The 27323-nt window shown below is 43.9% G+C and overlaps 1 protein-coding gene across 3 annotated transcripts in view; it reads left to right on the top strand.

The window, feature by feature from the left end:
* Positions 1 to 27323, top strand: part of pacrg (PARK2 co-regulated) — a 247086-nt gene that overhangs the window by 151107 nt on the left and 68656 nt on the right. The window lies entirely within an intron of this gene.

Here is a 27323-nt window from a genome sequence, read left to right as displayed (position 1 = left end):
TTTTGATCCAGTGGCAATGAAGGAAATTTGATATACTTGCTGATCATTGGTGTTATTGCATTCCAATCGTTGTTCTCTTTGATGGTAGAGGGAGCAAGTTTGACAGGTGCTTTTGAAGAAGCAGTAGTTCAAAGGCAAGCATGGTGGGAGGGCGGGCACTCTCTCCTCCATGATAATCATTCTGCATAGAAAATCTGGATGTGTAAAAGGACATTTTTTTTTAACCAAAATAAACTTTATTCATAATAAAAGACAAACTATATACAATAATAAAACAGTGCAAACCTTCACATTCATTTACAGATCAATCATTAGTGTTACTTTTTATAAAAACCACAGCACCGATGCCACTTGTGTGGCTCCCTGGGGTGATACCCCAATCCCATATTTACAATCTTTAAGGGGCTTCCTCGCCAGACCCCACCCCTCCCTCTCCTGTGACAGAAGAACCCTAAACTGTAGATCTTCCCCACCGAGCCCTTGCGTTGGCTGCACCCAGCTTCAGTGTGTCCCTCAGCGCGTACTCCTACAGCCTGGAATGTGCCAGTCGACAGCATTCCCCTATGGACATCTCGCAGCGCTGGGAGACCAACAAGTTTTGGGCAGACCAAAGGGCGTCTTTCACCGAGTTGATGACCTTCCAGCAGCAGTTGATGTCCGTCTCTGTGTGTGTCCCCGGGAACAGCCCATAGATCAGAGAATCCTCTATTACGCAGCTGCTGGGGATGAACCGTGACAAGGACCCTTGCATCTCTCGCCACACCCTCCTCGCAAACCCACAGTCCACAAAGAGGTGGGCATATGTACATGTATCTTTTCAACATGACCCTCTGAAAGATGTCAGACTTATATTCTGATGCTTGCTCCCATTTTGTCGATGGTATACACTGCTTCCACTGTACGCCCAAGGCAGCAGATGTGAATCTTCAGAGTGACGGGTGAGGTGTCAATCAAGTGGGCTGTCATGTCCTGAGTGGTGCCAAGCTTCATGCAACTTGTTGCAGTTACAATTATCCAGGCATGTGGAGATTATTCCATCATAGTCCTGACTTATGCCTTGTAGATGGTAGAAGGCTTTGGGAAGTTGTGAGGTAAGTCACTCACCACAGGATATCCAGCCTCTGACGGTTCTAGGAGCCTGGTATGTATGTCATAGAGTCATACATCATGGAAAACAGGCCTTTTGGCCCAACTTGTCTATGCTGACCAAGTTGCTTAACTGAGCTAGTCCCGTTTGCCTGTGTTTGGCCCATATCCCTCTAAATTCTTCCTATCCGTGTACCTGTCCAAATGTCTTTTAAATGTTGTAATTTTACTCACCTCTACCACTTCCTCTGGCAGCTCGTTCCGTGAGCGTACCACCCTCTGTGTGAAAAAGTTGCCCCTCAGGTCCTTTTTAAATCTTTCCCCTTAAACCTGTGTCTTCTAGTTTTGGACTTCCTTACCTTGGGGAAAAGACTGTGGTTATTCACCTTATCTGTGCAGTTCATGATTTTATAAATTTCTATAATGTCGAATGTGTCCGATCCTGTTGAGTTTCTGGTTAGTGCTGAGCCCTGAAGTATTGGTCATGTGAAATTCAGAGTTGGAGGTGGACACTGCCTGACACTTGTGCATACAAAATGTTACTTGTACATATTGAAGATTAAGAGTTTATCTCGAAGGGGGAGCTACCTCTGTCAATTGGACCTCTATTGGTTGCAGGCACCCTGGAACTCAACTGCAATGACATTGCAGTAGTTGGCATACAGTGCCTATTCTGAGAAGCCTCTCACCAGCAGGTTTAAAGTATTTCATGCTGAGAGTTGCAGCAGGACCACAAACAAATTAGGAAATCATGGAAATGTACAGCACTGAATGTGGTGCTTTGACCTGATGTGTCTGCTTTGACAATGAAAGAGATACAGACCGTCCCTGGATTACGAACACTCGACTTAGGGACACCCCTGCACATGAAGGAAGTCCCATAATATTAAATTCAAATGTCTGACGTACATGCATACGTTTGTTCCCAGAAACAGCAGTTTTCTCTCTCTCTCCCTCTCCCACTCTCCCTCTCTCTCCCTCCCTCTCTCCGTCTCCCTCTCTTCTTCCCTCTCTCCCTTTCTTTCCCTCCTTCATTACCCCTCTCTCACCTCCTCTCTCTCTCTCTCTCTCTCTCTCCACTTTTAGTAATTGTTCTTTCTTACCAGATTTATGCGTGTTCGATGCCATTCATTACAACACTGTGGAGGTACAGTTAGTATGTCGAGTGATTTTTGTGTATTTTCCGACTTAAAGACAAAATGGACTTATGGAAGTCTGTAAAGACGTAACCTGTTCATTACCTGGGATGGTCTGTATTGTGATTACTCCCACTTTTCAGCTCTCAGTCCAAAATGCTGAAGGCATCTTATTGCCCTTAGAACTGAGGGATAATTCATCCAAATGCAGTTCCATTTAAAAATTATGCCGTTACTCCATCACAAATTAGTTGTTATTTTCTTGTATTTTTTTTTCATTCAATAACAGGATTTGTTATCACTGACAAGGCCCCGGCAATTTTTGGCCATCACGGTTTGCCTTTGAGAAGGTACCCATTGGGGACTGACTTCCTGGATTTAGACCCAACAGCAATATATTTGCAAGTCAGATTGATGTGAGACTAGGAGGGGAACCTGAAGGTGGTGGTGCTCCCACGCACCTGCTGCCCTTGTCCTTGTTGGTGTTAGAGGAGGTGCTGTTGGAGCAGCCGAGGTTGCAAAACTGCAGTAATTCTGTGGATGCCAAACACTGTAGCTGTGGTAGTGGAGAGAACAAATGTTTAGGGTGATGAATGGGGTAGCAATTTATCCTGTGTGTTGGTTATTTCAGCTAAGGGCAGTTTGTCATAGAGTCATAGAGCACTACAGCACAGAAACAGGCCCTTCGGCCCATCTGTTCCATGCCAACCTGATCTTCTGCCTAGACCCATCTACCTGCACCTGGACCATATCCTTCCAAACCCCTCCCATCCATGTACCTATCCAAACCTCTCTTAGATGTTACAATTGGACCCGCATCTACCATTTCCACTGGCAGCTCGTTCCACACTCGCACCACCCTCTGAGTGAAGAAACTCCCCCTCAGATTCCCCTTAAATATTTCACCTTTCACCCTAAACCTATGTCCTCTAGTTCTAGTCTCACCCAACCTGAGGGGAAAAGCCTGCATGTTATCTATACCCTTCATAATTTTATATATCTCTGTAAGATCTCCCCTCATTCTCCTGCGCTCCAGGGAATAAAGTCCCAACCTATTCAACCTTTCCCTATAACTCAGGTCCTCAAGTCCTGGCAACATCCGTGTAAATTTTCTCTGCACTCTTTCAATCTTTCCTGTAGGTAGGCGACCAGATCTGCACCCAATACTCCAAATTTGGCCTCACCAATGTCTTGTACAACAACATAACATCCCAACTCGTTTATTCAATGCCCTGATTTATGAAGGCTAAAGTGCCAAAAGCTCTCTTTACGACGCTATCTACCTGTGACGCCACTTTCAAGGAACTATGGATCTGTGTTCCCAGGTCCCTCTGTTCTATCGCACACCTCAGAGCCCTACCATTCACTGTGTAAGTCTTACCCTGGTTTGTCCTCCCAAAGTGCATCACCTCACACTTGTCCACATTAAATTCCAGCAGCCATTTCTTAGCCCGTTTTCCTTGTGTCTAACCTTGGAACAAAATGCAAAACCTGAATTTTATTCTGAGATAGTTTTACATTCTTTGCTATTTTGGAAACCAACAAAACGAATTTCACACAATTACGTTCCCATTTAACGGAGACTACCTTTCTTTTTGGAAGTAATAGCAGCTTATGTGCTGAACCAGCAAAAGTCTGTGCCCCAGATCCCAGTAGTCGAGGTTATTCATCATTTCCCAGAGCCAGACGCTATTATATCTGACAGATTCACATGGAGCAATAGTCATGGACATATCATGAGGGAAATGAAGAGGAGTTTCAGAGACAGGATGCCCTGCTGATAAGACAGCTGTGGAGCAGTTGCCCCTCTGCAGTGCACATTCAGAAAACAATCTTATGACAGAAGAATTTTAGAATTTAATTAATGATTATTTTTTTTTCCGTCTGCAGAACCACAACTGCTGCAAATAAGCAGCACTTCTCCCATTGCCTTATGAGCTGCAAGGAGTCACCAACGCTCAAACACATTGACTATGCCTCTCGCTGATCTCATATCTCATTGTGACATTCAGCCAACTGAGTCTAGCCAACCGTTAGAGCAATCCCATCAATCCCATTCCCTCATTTACTTCCCAGCAACCTGATCACTCCCACATGCCCATTAATTCCACCCTCATTCTCCTAACACCCACATCACGGCTTGGTATGGCAACTGCTCTGCTCGGGACTGCAAGAAACTGCAGGGAGTTGTGGACAGAGCTCAGCACATCACTGAAACCAGCCTCCCCTTCATGGACTCTGTCTACACTTCTCACTGCCTCGGTAAAGCAGCCAGTATAATCAGAGACCCCACCCACCCCAGACATTCTCATCTCCCCTATCCCATCGGGCAGAAGATTCAAAAGCCTGAAAGCACGTACCACCAGGCTCAAGGACAGCTTCTATCCCGCTGTTATAAGACTATTGAACAGTTCACTAGTACAATAAGATGGACTCTTGACCTCACATCTACTTCGTTATGACCTTGCACCTTATTGTTTACCTGCACTTGCATTTTCTCTGTAGCTGTGACACTTTATTCTGCATTCTGTATTGTTTTACCTGTACTACCTTGATGCACTGTGTAATGAATTGACCTGTATGATCGGTATGCAAGACAAGTTTTTCACTGTACCTCAGTACAAGTGACAATAAACCAATACCAACCAATTCCAGTTCCATTCTAATATACACTGGAGCAATTGACAATAGCCAATTAACCTCCCAACCAGCACATCTCTGGAATGTGTGAGGAAACTACAGTCCATGGGGAATGCTTGTAGTCACAAGGGAACATGCAAATCCAGGTCAAGATTGATCCATTGGGTTACTGGATCAGTGCAACTAAAACTGCATTAACTACAGTGCCTGGAGCATCTGTTGGGGACAATATTGCAATTTAGGTATTGGACAAAAATTAGCGCTATGGAGGGTTGCTTCTTCGAAAATGGAACATAGAACGTAGAACACTACAGCACAGTACAGGCCCTTCGGCACACAATGTTGTGCCGACATTTTATCCTGCTCTAAGATCTACCTAACCCTTCCCTCCCACATAGCCCTCCATTTCTCTATCATTCATGTGTCTACCTAAGAGTCTTTTAAATGTCCCTAACGTATCTGCCCCCACAACCTCTGCAGGCAGTGCGTTCCACGCGCCCACCACTCTCTGTGTAAAAAAACTTACCCCTGACATCCCCCCTATACCTTCCTCCAATCACCTTAAAATTATGTCTCCCCATGTTACCCATTTTCACCCTGGGAAAAAGTCTCTGACTGTCCACTCGCTTTATGCCTCATCATCTTGTACACAAATGGTCGGTATCACGATTTTTCATTACGCAACTCCATCTCCTCTGCGCGTGTACCAAGAAATGTGAATTGAAAAGGAAAATTGTGTTTATTTATTTATTGTTTTAACATAAGTTCTTTGAGAGTGAATTTTTTTCCATATCTCAAATTTTTGGGTAGTGATTTGTGAATTCTGTAAGGGAGAATTTCTGTTAGCTCAATGCTGTAACGTGAGAAGTTGCTTGTACTTTAAGTCATGTACGGGGATGAGTTTGAAATGTGGAACCTACACATCATGATTAAGTTATAGCAGGGATTAAACCATAGCTTTCACTGTGGCACGTAACTGGATAGATATTCTTCTAAAAACCTGCTGGAATAGTGCGGGTCCTCCCTGAAGCCCACACAGTTCAATGTTGTTCGAAACCTGTCGAGTGCAAAGGAAAAATTGTAATTAAAATGACTTTGATTGCAGCCTGCTGAAATTACCAGTTTTAAAACTGAAAGTCCTTTGTGTCACAGCTTCCATGGTCTGTCATGATTACCGACTGATCAGCGACAACCTTCTGCAAATCCCTGGTGCTGAGTATCATAAAGAATGTGTAAGATGGCAGCTCACAATTGATTTGCTGCATTTTCTGTGGAGTATTTTTAAATGCGTCAACTTGTATTTTTTTTTGTGCAGATATGTAGGAAGAGTCAACCAAGCTTTTAATGAATTATTAAATCTGAGGGCTTGTCTGAGTATAAGAACAAATGAAAAATGAGTAAGAGTTGGTTTTAAAGCATCTCACGCCTGATCCACCATTCAATAAGATCATGACTGATTTGATCTTAGCCTCTGCTGCACTTCCCCGTCTGTTTCCCCCAATAACCTTGCTAAAGGGGTAACAAAAATCTATCCTGGCGTTGAATGTATTCAGTGACTCTCTCCAATGTTCTTTACATGTCCAAGGGTTCAAAATCCTCTGGGAGAAGAAATTCTTCCTCATTTCCATTTTAAATGGTTGACTCCTTATTTCCAAAACTCTTCACCAGGCATGGTAGTGTGACAGTTAGCATAATGCTACTACAGGGCTGGGTCCAATTCCGGCCGCTGTCGATAAGGAGTTTATACGTTCTCCCCGTGACTACCGTGGGTTAGGAAGTTGTGGGCATGCTATGTTGGCACTGGAAGCATGGTGACACTTGCGGGCTGCCCCCAGAACACTCTACGCAAAAGATGCATTTCATTGTGTGTTTCGATGTACGTGACTAATAAAGATATCTTATCTTCTCTCTTCCCCTCTTTCAACAACATTCTCTTGTTTTCCATCCTCCCGAGCTCCCTTACAATCTTACATGTTTTAATAAAACCTTCTCATTCTTATAAACGCCAATGAGTGAAGACCAACTTGCTCAACCCTTCCCCTTTATTCCTAAGAATCAACGTGGTGAACCTTCTCTAAAGGGCGTAAAAGAATTTCCCTCCTTAAGTAAAGACACCAGCACTGTGTGCAAGGTCCAGCTGTGATCTCGTCTACTGTCCCAAAATGAATTGGGAGGAGAGCGCTTCTGTAAACAACAATAAAAAAAAACAGTAGATGCTGGAAATCTGAAACAAAAGCAGAAGATGTTGGAAATACTCAGCAGGTCAGGCAGCATCTGTGGTAAGACAACTGGACCTCAAAAATTAACTGTTTCTCTCTCCACAGATGCTGCCTAACTTGCTGAATGTTTCCAGCATCTGCTGTTGTTACTTCTGTAAAGCAGCTTTGTCCTCGGAGTTCAAAGACCGACATCCCAACAGCAGTCACACTAGTCCTGAGCTTTTACCGGGGGTAAACACAGAGTGGTGGGATGGGTGAGCATTTGCAGTTTGCTGCCTGATGCACTTTTTTTATATTCATTCATGGACCACACATGTCACTGATAAGAACAGCATTAATATCCAGCTTTTAATTACTTCAACCAACTTGGCCTCATCGGAGACAGCCTCAATGCTGTGGGACTGAAGTCATGTCGGCCAGACCACAGACCAGATGAGGATAGCAGATTTCCTTTGCTAGTGGAAGAAGCTGTTTGGCAGTGTGAGCTGTGAGGAGGATGCAGAAAGGCTCCCATGAGATTTGGACAGGTTGGGTGAGTGGGAGAATGCATGGCAAATAAGGCCATAAGATATAGGAGCAGAATCAGGCCATTTGGCCCATCGAGTGATGGCTGATTTTTTTTAACCCCCATTCTCTTGCCTTCTCCCGTAACCCTTAACTGAATTACCAATCAAGAAACTGTCAATCTCTGCCTTAAATACACCCAATGACTTGGCCTCCACAACCCTCTGTGGTAATAAATTCCACAGATTCTCCATCATCTGGCTAAAGAAATTCTTCCTCATCTCAGTTTTAAAGGGACTTCCCTTTATTCTGAGGCTGTGCCCTCAGATGCAAGACTCTCCCACTACTGGAAACATCCTCTCTATATCCACTCTATCCAAGCCTTTTAGTATCTGAAATCTTCCCTCATCCTTCTGAACTCCATCGAGTACAGGCCCAGAGACATCAAACCCTCCTCATAGGTTAAGCCTTTCACTCCCAGGATCATTCTTGTAAACCTCCTCTGGACCCTCTCCAGGGCCAGCACGTCTTTCCCTAGATACAGGGCCCAAAATTGCTCACAATATCCCAAATGTCTGACCAACGCCTTATAAAGCCTCAGCAGTACATCCTTGCTTTTATGTTCTAGTCCTCTCACATGAATGCTAACATTCTGCTTGCCTTCTTTACTTACTGACTCAACCTGCACACTAACCTTAAGGGTGTCCTGAACTAGGACCCTCAAGTCCCTTTGCACCTCTGATGCAGCGCAATGAGGATAAGTATGAGGTTATCCACTTTGGGGGCAGAAGGAGGAGGGCAGATTATTATCTGAACAGCAACAGGTTAGCAAAGTGGGAGCTGCAATGAGACCAGGGTGTCCTTGTGCACCAGTCACTGAAGGGAAGCATGCAGATGCAAGAGGTATCTAAGAAGCCAAATGATACGTTGGCTTTCACAGTGAAAGGGTTCGAGTGTAGGCGCAGGTCTGTCTTGCTGCAATTATACAGAGCCTTGGTGAGACCTCACACTGAGTATTGTGTACAATTTTAGTCTTCTTATCTGAGTAAAGATGCCCTTTCTATGGGGGAAGTGTAGCAAGACGTTACTGGGATGACAGGAAGGGCATATAGAACATAAAACATTGCAGCACAGGAACAGACTATTCGGCCCATGATGACTGCACCAAACATGATGCTGAATTAAACTAAATCTCTTCTACTGTACATGATCCATATCCCTCCATTCCCTGCATGTTCATGTGTCCAACAGCCTCCTAACTGCCACTATTGTGTCTGCTTTCACCACCACCCCTGGCAGCGTATTCCAGGCACCTACCACCCTCTGTGTAAAAAACAAACCTGCCCTGCACATCTCCTTTAAACTTTACCCTTCTCACTTTAAATGCATGTCCTCTAATATTTAACATTTCTACCCAGGGAAAAAGATTTTGACGATATACCCTATCTATGCCTCTCATGATCTTATGAACTTCTATCAGGTCTCCCCTCAGCCTCCAACATTCCAGAGAAAACAACCTAAATTAGTCCAACCTCTCCTTATAGCTCATACCCTCTAATCCAGGCAGCATCCTGGTGAACCTCTTCTGCACCCTTTCCAAATCCTCCACGTCCTTCCTGTAACGGGGCAACCAGAACTGTGCACAATAATGAATATATATGAATAATGAAATATATGAACATAGATTAGGATGACTGGTCTTATATAGATATTATATAGAGTTGGGAAAAATGAGAGGGGATCTCATTGGATCTTACAATATCCTGATTGGACTGGAAAGACCAGATACAGGGAAGATGCTCCCAATAGAGGGAAGTCAGAACCAGGCCACACAACTTAAGGACTTAGTCATTAGGACTGAGTTGAGAAGAAATTTCCTCACTCAGGGAGTGGTGAGCCTGTGGGGTTACCTACCACAGAGAGAAGTAAGTAGGAGCTCCAGAGAATGAAGAAAACGAGGGATGTGTGGACAAAGCTGGACAGGGTACTGAATTTGGATGGTTAATCATGTTCATATTGTACGGCAGAGCAGGTTTGAAAGGCTGAATGGTCTACCCCTTCCCCGATTATCCACATTCCTCATGAAGCAAGTGGCATTCCACAATGGTGCCATAAATTCATGGTTACTACTCTAAATAACAGCTTTTTACTCAAAATGTGTGAGTTAACCATTTACTTTTAAATTCTCCGGCTGCTTTATTGGAATTTGAACTCGTGTCCTGATTATCAGCCTCAACCTCTGGATTATGACTCAGTCAACATAATGATTTGTACAAACACACCTAAAAGAAGTCAAAAGGAAAACCACTAGGACCTTAATGATCAATGTAACTTTAATCAAATGTATAAAAGATATTTAAATTGATCCCACAATACAATTTGTGGTTTCCTCAATATGCATATAACATCCATAATATCTGAAATATAGATCCTGAGGGGGTTTTACAGTGTAGAAATCAAGATGTTTCCACTAGTGGTAGAATCTCATTGAAGGAACTGGAGAGAGTCACAGGGTCACACAGCACAGAAATAGGCACCATGTCCATGCTGACTTTTTTGCCCATCTACACTAATTCCATTTACCAGATCTCTTACTGCATTTGGTGATTCAAGATTAGGGCCAGACTTTTAAAACTGAGGTGTGTAGGAGAACATGCACCAGAGACTGATTCTTGTATTAAGATGAGAAGCCACCAAAGCATAGTGGCTGGCGACTGTCCAGAGTGGCAAAGGACTTGTTTGGAAGGATGGTGGCAGTGAACCTCTGGAATTCTCTGCCCCCACCCGAGGGTTGTGGAGACCAGATCATTAGATATCTTTAAGGTGTAGATAAATATTTGAAATAGCGAGGAAATGAGGGTAATGGGGAACTGGCACAGAAGAGGAGTTTGAGGCTAGCATAGATCAGCCATAATCATATTGAATGGTGGGGCAAGCTTGAGAGGTCCAGATGAGTGGGTTCTCAAGAACGCTGATTACTGTAGATAGTGAACTAAGCCTTGTACCATCTCCCAGTAAGCCAGTTCACTAGGACTCCCCAGAGAAGGCTCCCAACAAGGAAGCCTCCTCACCCTCAGAATGAAATCTTGTTTGCCAATTATCAAACCAGGACCTCAGTGTTTGGTCTATCTCTTGTGTTATCTCATTTCCTTTCACTTCCATTTTGCCAGCACTTATCATTGACCACTCCCCCCACCCCCAACACCACCATTTCCCTAAAAGCCCAGGCAAAGGTTGACTGGCATGTACCATCTTCAAAGAAATTATATAAAACTTGGACAGGAAGGGTTTAGAGGAATATGAGCCAAACATAGGCATATGGGAATAGCTCAGGTAGACAACTTGGTCACCAGAAACAAGCTGGGCTGAAAGGCCTGTTTCCGTGCTGTGTAACTCAATGACTATGAGTCTAATAATCTGCCGTGCATATCCACCTATCTTTAAGTTTTCACTTCCCTGTGTATTTGATTTGCTAGTCAGCTTTTTTTTTTGTCTTCCTCATTGGTTGGAAGTTGGCTCAAGGCCAATGCTCAACCACTAGATGCAAAATCTACAAATTGCAACATACACAAGATTACAATCAACTCATTCCATTTCCACATGCAAAGTAGATAATCGCCAGAGAGCAAATTCAGGTCTAAAGTCTCTCACTGCATTTGCTTGTGTCTGGTAAATAATCCACAATTCTCATTTTTCCATCTTTGTCATTAAAATGATTGAGTTTCCCACTTCATTCCTTTACTTCTACGATCCGATTGGAGATTATGCTTGTGATTGATTCATTCTGCTGGAGCTGAAACTGGATATGTCAGCTACAGCTGGGGAAGAGCTGAGGGGCCAGATGTGAAGTTATGGACCACCCCAGGACTCGGTGGTGAGCTCAGGGGTGGAGGGTGGGGTCAGATGCAGGCTCACCTAACCTCCAGCTCATTCTGGACTTCCAAGCTGCAGTGTGCAAGTGCAGAAGTCCAGAATGCGCACTGCGGGTGCGTACACTACAGCTGGCCAGTGTTTCTCCAGAGAGTCATTATGTCCTGTATGTGGTTTTTCTGCAGTACGTTTTCCAGATAGCACATTTCCTCCTGCAAGTTAGGAAACAGATTCCAAAAATAATTCACAAATGGAAAGAGTGGCAACTAAAGGAAACTTATATTTGTGCAGCGAGTTGTGGAATGCATGGTATGAAAGCCTGCTGAATTCTGTACCAACTTTCAACAGAGAACCATAGAACACTACAGCACAGAAAACAGGCCATTCGGCCCTTCTAGTCTGTGCCTAAACGGTATTCCGCTCGTCCCATTTACCTGCACCCAGTCCATAACCCTTCAGACCTCTCCCGTCCATGTATCTAGCCAATTTATTCTTAAAACTCAAGAGTGAGCCCACATTTACTACATCAGATGGCAGCCCGTTCCATACCCCCACCACTCTTTGGGTGAAGAAGTTCCCCCTAATCATCCCCCTAAACTTTTCCCCTTTCACCCTAAAGCCATGTCCTCTCATAGAACTTGTCTTGAAGGATGGAAAATGTACTGGGTTCCTGGAAGAAGGAAGTGAGAGGAATTAACTGGATAAATCTTCTGTAAAATGCTGAATATCCTCAATCCGTTCCTGCAATTAGAGGGGGGAGAAATTCAACTTTGTTTGCCAGCACTCAGTATGTGAGGGAGTACAGCAACTGGTTATACTTGCCCATACTGGCAATGTGACCTCATAGAGGTGTATAAAATCATGAGGGGTATAGACAAGGTGAATGCGCACAGTCCTTTTCCCGGGGAAGGGGAACTAAAAACTAGAGGGCATAGATTTAAGGTGAGAGAGGGAAGATTTAAAAGGGATGTGAGGGGCGACTTCTTCACACAGAGGGTGGTGCATGTATGGAACAAGCTGCCAGAGAATGTTGAGGCTGGTACAATAACATCATTTAGAAGACATTTAGGTAAGTACATGGATAGGAAAGGTTTAGAGGGATAATTTGCCAAATGCAGACAAATGGGACTATCTTAGTGGGCATGATGGTCGGCATGGACGAGTTGGGCCGAAGGGCCTGTTTCCGTGCTGTAGCACTCTATGACTCAACGTGTGGGAGGTGAGTACATCTGGTACACTCCCGTACGTTTACCAAAGGAAAACCGCTCACCCATGGCCCCGTTTCCACAAAGTAAAGTTAGAGACTCACAGTAAAGTTGGTGAGACCCAAGATGAGGGTTCAGCAGGTTTGCTGCTGCATTTGGTGACTGGACTTTGCTCAATTACATTTCCAAGGACCTCCGGACCCTTTCCCTCCTGCTGTTTTATTTTCAAATGGGTTCTTTGGCTTCCTGCCGCCTGCAGGATTCCCATTTCCAGCTGGCACCAGTCCCTGCAAAGAATTGAATTTTTTTGATCAACATGATGTCTGACAGGCAGAGAAACCCAATGCTGTGTTTAAGAGTTACAGAATCAAGATTCTATAGAGTTTCTGTTCCTTCAAGAAGGAAGAGAGTGTTTGTTCTTTTTCTGGCAAACAACCCAATTAGCTGCAGAAGGAGGGAATTTAGGCATAGGCTGAGCAAGCAAAACCAGCTGCATGTCACAGAAGTGCTGAGTGTGTCAGATATGGGTTGTGGGTTCAACTCCTGCTCCAGGACAAATGGAACTCAATTTAAAATAAAACTGCAGATCTTGAAAATCTGAAATAAAAACAGAGAATGCTGGAAACTCTTTCTCTCTCCGCAGATGCTGCCTGACCTTCTGCATGTTTCCAGTATTTTCAATTTTTATTTCTTGCACCAGAACCTCACGCATAGAAAAAAATCTACCTGACATTCCAGTGCAGCACACTCAGAGATGTTGTCCTTCAGAAGGGACATTAAACTAAGATCCCATCTGGCCTCCTGTGTCAATGGACACCTCCAAGGCAATATTTTGAGACAGAACAGAGATGATAATTCTGTTCTGTCTCAAAATATTGGAGTCTTTGTCAATATTTAGCCTCAGGCAGTAGCACTGAAGTAGATTACCTGGTCAATCTCACTTTGCTCTTTATGGAGTCTTGCTGGGTGCAAATTGGCCGCCACGTTTAGTGACTACACATAAAAGTACTACTTTGGCAATAAAGTGCATTGAGATGTCCTGAAAAAGGGTGTGAAAAACACTAGGTAAATGCAAGTCTCTCTGCCATCCCAAATGTAGTTTCTTAATACAGTCTACCTTTGAGCTTCTCGCTGTGGCCCAGTGCGAACCCTACTGCCCATTGAAAAAAAAATTGCATTTAAGCAGTGCCTTTTACAAGCATTTTACGGCAGTCAATATTTGAAGCAGTGTAGGATATTTTCTCTCAGTTACCTGGATCTGAATGAGAATGTTCCCAATGCCAGTTCCCTGTGGCCTTTACCATATTTTTTCCATCGCTGAGCCAAACTGGAAGGCCAATGATCAACAGGGATACGGCATAGTAAGTTCAGCTGTCCAATTTCAAAATATGTGTAGAGAATTTTTCTTTTGAGTTCTGTTTATAGGTGTCACTGCCATGGATATTTCTCCTTCAAGGAGAGTAATCTCAAGTTGGCTCTCAGACAGCAAAATTCCTTTCCAATGGATTTCAGCAAAGTCCTTGTTAGGAGATGAATTTTATCCTCCAATAATATAGTTATTCATAAAATATACAGTTATGCAATATGGACCATTGTTTTGTCTTTATTCACTGTACCAAGTGTATCAGTACATTTGCTTAGACCCCACCACAGACACGATCAAAGACCCCACCCGCCCTGGACATTCTCTCTTCTCCCCTCTCCCATTGGGCAGAAGATACAAAATGCCCAAAAGCACGTAGCACCAACCTCAAGGGCATCTTTTATCCCGCTGTTATAAATCTATTAAACGGTTCCCTAGTACAATAAGGTGGACTCTTGACCTCACGATCTACCTTGTTATGACCCTGCACCTTATTGTCTGCCTGCATTGCACTTTTTCTGTAACTGTTACACTTTATTCTGCATTCTGTTATTGTTTTACCCTGTACTACCTCAATGCACTGTTGTAATGAATTGATCTGCATGAACGATATGCAAGACAAGTTTTTCACTGTACCTCGGTACACGTGACAATAATAAACCAATTTACCAATTTATAATATTTACATGATGTCAACAAGGCATCAATTTTCCACTCTTAAACATTCCATGGGCAATCGGTGTGAGAGTTTATTATACAGGACCCAACCTGTTAGAGTCCAGAACCTTTGCAGTGGCTGCTCAGGGCTTCAGTGTGTCCCTCAACACGTACTCCTGCACCTTGGAATGTGCCTGTCAGCAGCATTTGGTTGTGGACAGCACCATGTACAGGAAGACAACCAAGCTTCAGCAACCAAATGTGTTTTTCATTGAACTGACGATTTTCCAGTGCCTCAGTGTGCATCCCTGTTGGGCAAAGAGGCCTGGTTATGAAGATGCTCGGTGTGAACCTCAACAAACACAACTGCATCCCTTTCCACACTTCTTGGCAAACACACAGTCCACAGAGAAGAGGATGATTGTCTCATCCACACCACAGTTCCCTTGAGTGGCAGTGAGACTTTGTACATGAAGGATGTGACGGGGAAGGCCATTCTCACTACCAGCCAAGCGAGGTCTTGGTTCTTGTTCGACAAATCTGGTGATGCAACATTCTGCCTAAAGACTTTGACGGTCTGCATGGGGAACTACCCCACAGGATCCACCATCTCCTTCCCCCTCGGTGTTCTGAAGCATATCAATTATCATTCGTATATCATAATTTCAACGAATTAGTGTATGAGATGACGTGGAGGGGCCGAGAGAGAAAGGAGGTAGACATCCTTTGGTGGAAGCACTTTATTGCAAGGGCGGAGGATGCAAGGAAACCATAGCTGTGTGTGGCAGAAGTGGGTTCGGTGGGAGTGACTTTCTATTCTTGCTGAATGTTGGTCTGTCAGAGAGGATTGCAAGTCAGGCCAGGGGGATGTTGCATAATTTATTTAAACAGTTCAACCTCTTTTGAAGGAGCACAAGGTCAGTCACTGCAGCATTTGGTGAGTGTCTCATCCGCCAGTGCAGTGGTGGTTCCTCTGTGAAGAATGAGCAAATCTGCCCTGTAATCTAAGGCAATGACTTAACAGGGGAGAATTAAACGAGCTTTCAGAATCACAGGCCAAGGAGAGGAACGAGGAAAGTATTAATCATTTTTAGAAGATGCTCTGAAATGTTGAACATTTAAAGTTGTATCAGAATATTCCAGGTGTTTTTGATGCATGACAGCACAGGTTATTTTCCAACACATTTAAGAGATGTCAGCACATGCAAGAATATAGTTTTTATCTGATTCTGTAAGTGAGGTTGTCAGGTTGCAAGGATAATCAATAGCAGTCTTGCAACATGACACAGTGCTGTTTTGATCAGTGGAGTGGATCTGATTTGAGAAGAAGCAGATGAACTTTGGGCACTGTTGGACATCTGAAGTGATAACGATAAAATCCTTCCTTGCTCAATGGCATCATACAGAGCAGCCAGTCAGTGAGCGAGGAGTAATTGTGCTCTCTGGCTGTTCATCAGTTATGGCAGGATTTTCGATAATTGTCCCTTAATGAGAATGATAATTAACAATAATATCTAATCTAAGGGCAACAAAATGACAAGAACGACTTGGATTTGTATAACACCTTTCACATTCTTTTCCAGATGTGCCAAAGTGTTTTATCTCATGTTTAAAATGACACAGAAGGATGCCTATTTGCCCAGTGGTTTAGTGTTGGCTCTCAGGGGAAGATGTCCATGCTCCCTCTCTTTATTCCCTGTATTCCTGTTCTTTCCCACAACTCTCCTTAGATTCTTTGTCCTTTTAACATACACTAAGGGATCACTTACAGGGGTCAATTAATCCACCAGCATGCCTTTGGCATGTGGGAGGAAACCAGAGCACTCAGTGAAGCCCAAACATTCACATATACAACTTCACACTGATAACACCCGTGGTCAGGATCAAACCTGGGTTCCTGGAGCTGGGGGTCAGCAGCACTAACTGCTGCACCATTGTGTTAACCAATAGGCGACAAGTAATATCCACTCTTGCATGGTCTTTGCACAGGGGTCTTGAAGAATGTGTCCATGAACCATTTGACAGCAGTAGACAAGTCTAAACTTGCCCTCATCCAACAGTAATCAATGTCTATTTTGGAGTAGGTGTTATTGATTTATAATCAGGAGTAAAATCTTCTCCTCTCTAGTACTAACATCCTTTGACATGGTAAACCCCACACCAATGGTCATCATATCTCATCCAGAGATGTGAGCCCAAAGAAACAGGCTGAAACTCTGGGGTGGTGGGGGGGGTGCTTACTGCACAAGCAGAGGCGTTCAAGTGAGCTGCATTAAAACCAAGGTGCCAACTACTCTCATGGCACTAGCTTGAAGAAGATCAGGAGAGTTATTCCTGTTGTCTTAAGAAAGTGTTATTCCTCAGTTGTCGTTATTGAAAATCAGGTGAGCTGGTCACTTAACACACTGTTGTTCGTGAGGTCTTGCTGTGTAGCCAATTGGCTCCCACTATCCTAAATTACAACTGTGACCACAGTTCAAAAATAAAATGTCAATGGCAGTGAAATGCTTTGGGATACGTGGACAGGTTGCTGAACAACGTTATACAAAGGCAAACTTTCACCAACCCACTAAGTCAATGGCAACTTCAACATCCAAGTGTTTCTTAACCAAGTCCACAGAGCGGTACAGCATGGAAGCAGGCCCTTCAGCCTGACTCGTCCATACGGGCCAAGATGCCTATCTAGGCTACTTGCATTTTCCTGCATTTGGTCCATGTCCATCTATCCCTTTCCTGTCCCTGTACCTGTCCAAAAGCTTTTTAAACACTGTGATTGTACCTGCTTCTATCACCTCCTCTGGTAGCTTGTTCCAGGTACCTACTGCCCTCTGTGTGAAAAACTTGCCCCTCAGATCTTTAAGTATTTCCCCTCTCACCTTAAACCTATGTCCTCTAGTTTTACACTGCCCTACCCTGGGTAAAGGACTGTGACTACCTACCCTAGGCAATTACCCCGTGTAGCCTAAACAATTCCTGTACCGCTCAACATCATGTCCCAACTCTTATACTCAATACCCCTGCCAATGAAGACTACCTTATTCACTACCTTATCCACCAGTGTTGGCATTTTCAGGGAACTATCAACTTGCACCCCATGTTCCTCTGTACATCTTTGCTTTGAAGGTCCCTGTGTTGACTGTATACGTCCAGCCAGTATTAGACAGCCCAAAATGCATTACCTCACATTTGTCTGGTTTAAATATCGTCTGCCACCACTACACCAATTTTCCAGCTGACCTACATCCCACTGTATCCATGGGCCACTGTCCTCACCATCTACAATTCCACGAATCTTCCTGTCATCGGCAAACTTATTTATCAGACCACTCTTCCAAGTCACTTATATTTCTGAGTTGGGAAGTCCTGTCAAGAAACAACTCCATGCCATACCTGTTCTCCTGTTTATGCTTGCCTTTTACTATTGTTTAATGAGCAGTGTTAATTCATTCACTGGATCTTTGCTTCATTGGCCATTCCCGAATTGCCTTGGAGAAGGCGCTGGTGCGTTGTCCACACAAGAAGTGACTTGCCCGCCAGTCCATTTCACAGGCTGGTTAAGGCTCAACTATTTCTAAGGGTCCCTGTCGTCACGCATGAGTCAGACCCATAAGAGTGGCAGATTTCCTCCCCTGACGGACATTAATGAACTAGATTGTGTTTTACAGCAATAAAAACAGTAAATCTGGAAATACTCGGAGACATAAACAGTGGCCTTTGGAAAATGAGAAAGTGAGAATACTTTAAGTTACAGAGAAGGTGCAGGGGTGGAAAGAACACAGGAAGTGTCTGTGATAAGGTGGAGACCAAGAGAATCTGTATGACACAAATACTATTGGTGCCTGAGACGGAGTGAACCATAGGACAATACAGCGCAATACAGGCCCTTCGGCCCACCGTGTTGTGCCGCCTTCAAACCACACCTAAGACTAACTAATTAACAAGGTGAATGCTTGTTAATTTCCGCTGATCTGCCTTGAGGAGATGTTAATAGAGGGAGATGAATGAGGTGAGAATAGAGAAGAATAACCGACAACACTAGAACAATGACATACAGAACACAGCAGTTGCTGGAAATATGCAAGTAGCAAGTGTGGAGAGGTAATAGCTGTGATAGTGCTACAGGTTGATGGCTTTACATCAGAACTGACCAGTTTATAGAGTCATAGAGTAATACAGCATGGAAACAGGTCCTTCAGCCCAACTTGTCCATGCCGACCAAGAAACCCACCAAGATCCCATTTGCCTGCGTTTGGCCATATCCCTCTAAACCTTTCCTTTCCATGTACTTATCCATATAACTTACTGACACGAAGGCTGGATATCTGAATTGTTGAATTCGGTATTGAGTCCCAGGGGCTACAATGTGCCCAGACCGAAGCTGTGAGGTGTTGTTCTTCAGTATACAGTAATTTGGATGTCTCCTGGCCACCATTACTGATACAAGTTTCTTTTTTTTATTCCACATGTATTTAATTACTTTAAATTCTGCAGCTGCTGTGGTAGCTGCATCCGTTCGCTGGTTCTGGACACTAGTTACCAGTGCAGTAAGCTACAGTAACCCAAACTTGTCATGTTGGTTATCCTCAGTTTTTTGCAAATGTCTTCCCATTTTCTCCTCCTCCCTCTGGGGCAGCTTTGATTCCTGAACATATCCAACACTAGAGTTGGAGAGCTAAAGTTGGTCAGCAGGCCCAGGCTTTTGGGGAGGAGAATTAGGATAAGATTTTCTCTTACAATTGACCTGCATCAAAGAGAGTAGCATTGTCCTGTGTTATCCTGCCCTTCAGTCAATTGGCTGTCATTGTCCGGGCTCCCAAATAAGCTGTGATCAGTGCAGCAGGACAAAAGACACCTGTTGAGCCTTACATTAGCAAGAGGCACCTTGAACTGGGATCTGGATGGAGACCAAATGACTACACCACAAACAAGTGCCATGAATCAAATTCTTTGATGGCAAGCAGGATTCATGGAGCATGAATATAAAGCAGAGTCTTCTGTGTGCAAGTGTCACTCTCCTCAGGAGAGATGGTCTGATTGAAAATACCTTTTGATTTAGTCATCAGTTTTTGCAAGTCTCTTTGACTCATGGCAAGAAGAAAGATGAAGTGTCATAACGCTTTGAATTTTACCAACAGATGTCAAAACATTTCTGTATATGGCCCAGTTTTGCTGGTTAGCTGTAGAATTGAAAGGTATCATAATTAAATAATGGTGTTGCAATTGGAAAGCTGGTCCAGAATTTCAGTTATACCTTATTTTATCTTTTCTATTTTATCTTTCCCTGTCTCTCTTGACAATGGGATTAATGTAGAGTTGGAGTAAATGGGTAGTTGATGGTTGCCTTGGGCCAAAGGACACATTTCCATGTATACCTCTCTAGAACTAAGACTTCCAAATTGATTTTTTTCAGCTTTAGACTGTAACCCTTTATAAAAACTTGGGTGTTTCCAAATTCAAGAAAGATTTACATTTGCGTACCATCTTCTATGACATCCTAAGGAGCTATACAGCCAAAGAATTATATTTGAAGTGTAATCATTGTTCTACTATTGGTAGCATGGCAGCCAATTTGTACACAGCAGGATTCCACAAACCAACCAGATTTGGTAATGCTGAATGAGGGATAAACATTGGCCAGGACACCAGGAAATAACTCCTTTGCTTCTCTTCAGGATGGTCCCAGGGATTCGTTAACATTCACTTCAGATACCTCTCTCATGAAATTGAGTGCACGCATTCTAGAGTCCTAAACTTAAGCCAAGACCTTAAGTCTTATAGCTGTAGGTGTCTATCACTACCTCACTTTAGGGAGATTATACTATATCAACCTATAATGCAAAGATTAATTTAATTAACTACTTTAGTCTCTTTTCTGAAGGGGCTTGGCTGTCAATAATCACCATTTCGAGTGGTGGGTCCCCTCCCAACCAAGAAGGAGATGCTTCCAGCTAACGGAACAAATTAAACACAGTTATTTTGTTTTAAATGGAGCACATTTATTTTTGAGGAGTTATTCTAACAGGGATGATAATTCTACATAAGATTTACAAACACAAGTACAATTCTTACAGACTAGAAAAACATACCAATGAGTTGCAGACGAGCATGTCGTCCGTCGCAGAAAGAAGGCTCTGGGAAGAGATCCTTCTCGGGTGGAGGCTGAGGAGAGGACTCTATGTCTTCATCTCTGTAACTCCTCCCCACCCCTACTGCCTTCGAATATTTATATATTTTTCATCCAGTGACGACCTAATCTTTATCTGATGTTTTCACATCTGCATTGATCAGGTCAGATGGCTGGTGGTTTAGGTTAACATAAACACTGTTGTTTCTTCTGAGTAAGTTGCAGTCTCAGCTAAGTCAGCAATAGGCTTCCTGAGCCTGGACTGTATTGTTCTTCAAGAGGATGGCTAAATAGCAATTAACAATAAACATTTTGAACAGTTTCTTCTGCTGTGCTAAAATGCTGAGTTTAGCAAAAAGCCTCCTGACCTTGGATAGTGAGTATCCATTACACCTCATGCAAAAGGCGATATCTCCTTCACTACTGAATTGGAGCATCATCCAAGGCTCCATGGATTAAATCTCTAGAGTGGAGTTTAGATCTAGAAGTGTTGGACTCAGGGATAAGTGTGCTGACAACCGAAACACAACCACACAACCAACACTGCCTTGAGTAGCATTTATCTTCAATTCCCTTCTACACTTCCATTTAGCCTGTGTACTCACAGGTGGGCAAAACTGTGAAGATTATGGAGCGTCACAAAACATCATAAAGAAAATAAGGCAGAAGGCAGGTGTAAGTATTTTACTTAGCAGGCAACTAGTGCAAACTGTGATACACAACTGGGAGAAATAAAGAGCGGACCAAAAATGTGAAATAATGGGGAGGCACAAATTAAGATAAATTGTGTGCTGGAACGACTGTTAAATTAGAGACAAAAACATAAAGGGGATTTAATTTTTAAAAATGCAGTGATAATTAATGTACCTTGTTAGATGAAAACTTAGACCAACCCACTTTCACCAGCAGCACAACATGGCTACATAATAAGAACACAAGACCATAAGAAATAGGAGCAGGAGGAGGCCATCTGGCCCATTCGAGCCTGCTCCGCCATTCAATAAAATCATGGCTGATCTGGCTGTGGACTCAGATCCACCTACCTGCCTTTTCCCCATAACCCTTAATTCCCCTATGCAAAAATCTATCTAACTGTGTCTTAAATATGTTGAATGAGGTAGCCTCTACTGCTTCCCTGGGTAGAGAATTCCACAGATTCACTGCTCTCTGGGAAAAGCAGTTTCTCCTCATCTCCGTCCTAAATCTATGCCCCTGAATCTTGAGGCTTATGTCCCCGAGTTCTAATCTCACCTACCAGTAGAAACAACCTTCCTGCCTCTATCTTATCTATCCCTTTCATAATTTTATATAAAATCCCCTCTCATTCTTCTGAATTCCAGTGAGTATAGTCCCAGATGACTCAATCTCTCCTCATAGGCTAACCCCCTCATCTCCGGAATCAACCTGGTGAACCTCCTCTGCACCACCTCCAAAGCCAGTGTATCTTTCCTCAAGTAAGGACACCAGAGCTGCACGCAGTACTCCAGGTGCGGCCTCACCAGTAGCCTGTACATTTGCAGCATAACCTCCCTGCTCTTAAATTCAATCCCTCTAGTAATGACGGCCAGCATGCCATCTGCCTTCTTGGTAACCTGTTGCACCTGCAAACTAACCTTTTGTGATTCATGCACAAGCGCTCTCAAGTCCCTCTGCACAACAGCATGCTGCAATCTTTCACCATTTAAATAATAACCTGATCTTCTATTTTTGCTTCCAAAGTGGATGACCTCGCATTGACCAACATTGTACTCCATCTGCCAGACCCTTGCCCACTCACTTAACGTATCTATATCTCTCTGCAGACTCTCCGCATCCTCTGCACAATTTGCTTTTCCACTCGATTTAGTTTCAGCAGCAAACTTAGATCCGCTACACTACGTCCCCTCTTCCAGTCGTTAATGTATGTCGTGAACAGTTGTGGGCCCAGCACTGACCCCTGCGGCATCCGCTCACCACTGATTGCCAACCAGAGAAACACCCATTTATCCCAACTCTCTGCCTTCTATTGGTTAACCATTTGGTAAAAATGCATGGTAACATTTACCAATGCCACCTTAACAACAACTCTAAAGCCATGGAGAATGACAAGGGCAGGAGGTACAGGGGAACTTCACGGGCTACGTACTATGCTCTATGTGACTCTGAGCAGACCCACCTTCGAGGAGGTGCCTTAGGAAGGCGGCATCCATTACTGAGGACCCTCACCACCCGGGACGTGCCCTCTTCTCGTTAATACCCTTGGGGAGGAGGTACAGGAGCCTGAAGACCAACACTGACTGATTCAGGGACAGCTTCCCCTCCACCATCAGATTTCTGAACAGTCCATGAACCCATGCACACTACCACGTTATTCCTTTGTTACTGCACTATTTATTTATTTTTGTGATTTATAGTAATTTTAGATGTTTGACCGTACTGCTGCTGCAAAACAACAAATTTCACGTCACATAAGTCAGTGATAACAAATCTGATCCTGATTCTGATTCTGAATGTACATCAATGCTCTGATACTGAGAGCCCTAATGAACAGCTCTGTAGGTATGCTTTCACCAGCCTGACTGAAGCAGTTCAAGAAGGCAGCTCACTACTAAGGACCTGTATCCAAAGAGTAACTTATTTTTATAAAAACACTATGCGATTCTGCTCTAATCTGTTTGTAGAAGAACTGGATACAGTGGGGGTAATGGTAGGCATGGTGCTGATGAAATGACTAACTCACCAGGGAAGTAATCCAAAGGCTGGGACTAATGATCTAAAGGTGAGTTCAAATCCCGCCAAAGCTCTTGCGGAATTTAAATTTAGTTAATAAACTGAATTAGTTTTTGTGGTCATTGCTAATGGCAATGGGATTAATTTTAAAAGAAATCCAGTCTGTAACCTCATGACCCAGCATATCTACCAGAGAGCACCTCCACTGATGGAGTTCTGAAGGACAAAGCTGTCAGATCGTGCCTGCAGCAAAGAGTGAGGGAACCACTCAACCCCACCCTCACCGAACTACCTGTGGCAGATACACCTGTCCCTGGTGGCATCAGTGGAAGTGATCACTACGGTCTTTGTGGAGAGGACACATTCTATTGTGTTTTGTCGCCCTGTAATCCTGCAAATAGATTAGACTCAGAACACATCTAGTAGCATGAAACTGAGCATCCATGAGAACTGTGGACCATTAGCAGTAGGAGAGATGTGCAGCGTCACCATCTGTAACATGAATAGTAATTTCCCTCACTCTATCATTACTATCAATCCAGGGGATCAGCCCTGGTTCAGTGAGAAGTGCTGAAGGCATGTTTGGAGCAGCAGCAGGCATACATACAGATGAGGTGCCAATCTGCTGGAGCTGCCTCACAGTATCATATGTGTGCTAAATAGCATGCAACAGAGAGAGCAAAGTGATCTCGCAATCAAATCAAAGCTCTGCAGTCCTGCCACATCTTACAGTGAAAGATGGTGGACAGTTAAACAGCTAATGGGAGCAGAAGGGTTCAAGGTCATCCTCTTCCTCAACGATGGTGGGGCACGCGAGTGCTGGAGACAAGGCCTGGTGCCTGGTACCCGAATGCATCCTTTGGCATTGGTCAACATCCTGGAGATGCCCAGTAAGGGCACCTTTACCACATGTCCAGGCTCGAGAAACTGGCACACTGCTGTCTTCTTAAGGGCACTTATAGATGGGCAATAGGTGCAGAGCACTCAAGTAATGCACACATCCCATGTTTGTTTGAGAATTTTAGAAATAAGTCCTGCTGGTAGTTGTCTTCATATTCCATAAGATCATAAGATATAGGAGAAGAACCTGCACTGCCTTTGCATCTGATCTGCATCAAGTCTGCACTGCCTTTCAATCACTGCTGACTTTTTTTCAACCCCATTCTCCTGCCTTCTCCTGTAACCCTTAACCCAATTACCAATCAAGAACCTATCAATCTCTGCCTTAAATACACCCAATGACTTGGCCCCTGTGATAATGAATCCCACAGATTCACCACCCTCCGGCTGAAGAAATTCCTCCTCATCTCAGTTTTAAAGGGACGTCCCTTTATTCTGAGGCTGTGGCATCGGATCCTAGACTTTCCTCCTAATGGAAACATTCTCTCCACGTCCACTCTATCCAGGCCTCTCAGTATTCAGTAGGTTTCAATGAGATCCCCCCCCCATCCTTTTGAACTTCATCATGTACAGGCCCAGAGACATCAAACACTCCTCATATGTTAAGCCTTTCATTCCTGGGACCATTCTTGTGAACTTCCTTTGGACCCTCTTCAACGCCAGCACATCTTTCTTTACATGTGGGGCCCAAAATTGCTCACAATATTCCAAATGCCGTCTGACCGACACCTTATAAAACCTCAGCACGTACATCCTTGCTTTTATATTCTAGTCCTCTCGAAATAAATGCTAACATTGCATTTGCCTTCTTTACTATTGATTCAACCTGTGTTAACCTTGAGGGAATCCTGAACTAGGACTCCCAAGTCCCTTTACACCTCTGATTTCTGAATTTTCTCTCCATTTAGAAAATAGCTTACACCTTTATTCTTCCTATTAAGGTGCATGACCCCGCACTTCCCTGTGCTGTATTCTATCTGCCACTTCTTTGCTCTCTTGCAACCTATCCAAGTCCTTCTGCAGACCCCCTGCCTCTGCCACACTACCTATCTTGGTATCGTCCGCAAACTTGGCCACAATGCCAGCAGTGCCTTCAGTTCCTTCATCCATAGTCCTGGAACTTCTTGCCTGTATCCCTCCAATCCAGAGTTCCAACCCTGCCGCAGTGGGAATATGTGTGTGACCAGGCTCATCCTTCCCAACTTGTGAGCAGCCTTTGGCAAAGGTGGGCACACCATCACCCTCCTGTCATGCAGCTGGGCTGCACTGTACTTGGTTGGTTCCATTCTCACCCATCTAGTCGTGGCCAGAGGAACACCTGTAAAGGTTCCTCACTCTGTTCCCACTCTGTTATTCGATAAAGAACCTTCCCTATTTCTAATCTAAATGGTGCACCTAAGCAGCATCATCCAAAGTCTCTACATCTCAGCCAATAACTCCCAGCTTGACCTCATCACTACCTTTATTATGTGATGGCTCAAGATTATCATTCTGCATGTCTGATGTCCAATGGTCATTGCCTGCTATCCCCATTACAATCCCTTGGTAACTGTGAGGTTGAACCAGACAGTTCACGATTGACCCTGAGATTAACTTCTGACCTCATACCTCCACTATTGTTGACACTGCCTGTTGATAAGTCCACAATATCTTCTGCCTCAATTCACAACTGCTGAAACCCCCAAATGTATCTTTTTTGGCAATTCCTACACACTCCAGTCTGGAACTTTGTGCTGATATCTCTGCAGTCAAACCTGAACCCACAACCTTCTGCTTCCAAGACTGCAGCCCAGATGACTCCCTGTCCTGCACTCCTCATTGGCTTCCTTCATATTCTGATGCCTGATGGTAGCACAGTAGTCTAGCAGTTAGCGTAACGCTATTACAGCTCCAGCAACCCAGGTTCAATTCCAGCCACTATCTGTAAGGAGCTTGTACGTTTTCCCCGTGTCTGCGTGGGTTTCCTCCCACTTTCCAAAGACGTACGGGGTAGGAAGTTGTGGGCGTGCTATGTTGGCGCCGGAAGCGTGGCGACACTTGTGGGCTGCTCCCAGAACATTCTATGCAAAAGGTGCATTTCACTGTGTGTTTCAATGTACATGTGACTAATAAAGATATCTTATAACACACACCAATTTACTTACTTATTACAAAATAAGTCATAGGTGCAGGAGTTGACCACTCACCGCTCAAGCCCCCCTCTACCTTTCAGTTAGATATGAATATGAATCTGGCCTCTGAATCTGATCCATTTTCCTTCCTGTTCTCTTTGACTCCACTATCCAAAAATTGGTCTATCTCAGCCTAAAGTACATTCAATCACTGCCTGCTCAACTGTCTGGGTTAGAAGTGACAAAGGTTCTCAACCCTCTAAGAGAAAAAATTCCTTCCTGTTCCGGCCATAAATGGGTGACCCCTTTTTCTGAAACTATGCCCCTAGTATTATATTATCCCATGAGGGCAATAATTATTGCCTCTTTGGAGAACTCCCCTGCTTTCCTTAGCACCAAATGGTCTTATATATCCACGTGGGAGAGCGGTTTTCAAATTCTCCACCTCCACTTCTGTGCAGATGTCTCTTCAGTCAAACCAGAACCCACAACCTTCAGCTTCCTAGATTGCAGCGCAGCTGACTCCCCATCCTGCACGCCCCTCACTGATATCATCCAAACTCTGATGATTAAGTTATAACACATACAAAGTTACTTACATGTTTTGACAAAGAAGGAGGCCTTTCAGCCCATTGGGTCCATGCTATATCTCATCAGAGAGCTCCCATCATTGCCATTACCCCTTACTTCCCTGTAACTCTACAACTTATTCTCTCTGATATGTCCATCTCATCCCCTTTAGATTCCTTTGCTACCTACCTACACAAGTGGTAATTAACAATTGCTAATTACAGGCAGT

This window comes from Pristis pectinata, chromosome 22 (genome assembly GCF_009764475.1).
Source record: "Pristis pectinata isolate sPriPec2 chromosome 22, sPriPec2.1.pri, whole genome shotgun sequence".
NCBI classification, from domain to species: Eukaryota; Metazoa; Chordata; class Chondrichthyes; order Rhinopristiformes; family Pristidae; genus Pristis; species Pristis pectinata.
Note: the sequence above shows the minus strand (reverse complement) of the source record. Positions and strands in the feature narration are given on the sequence as shown.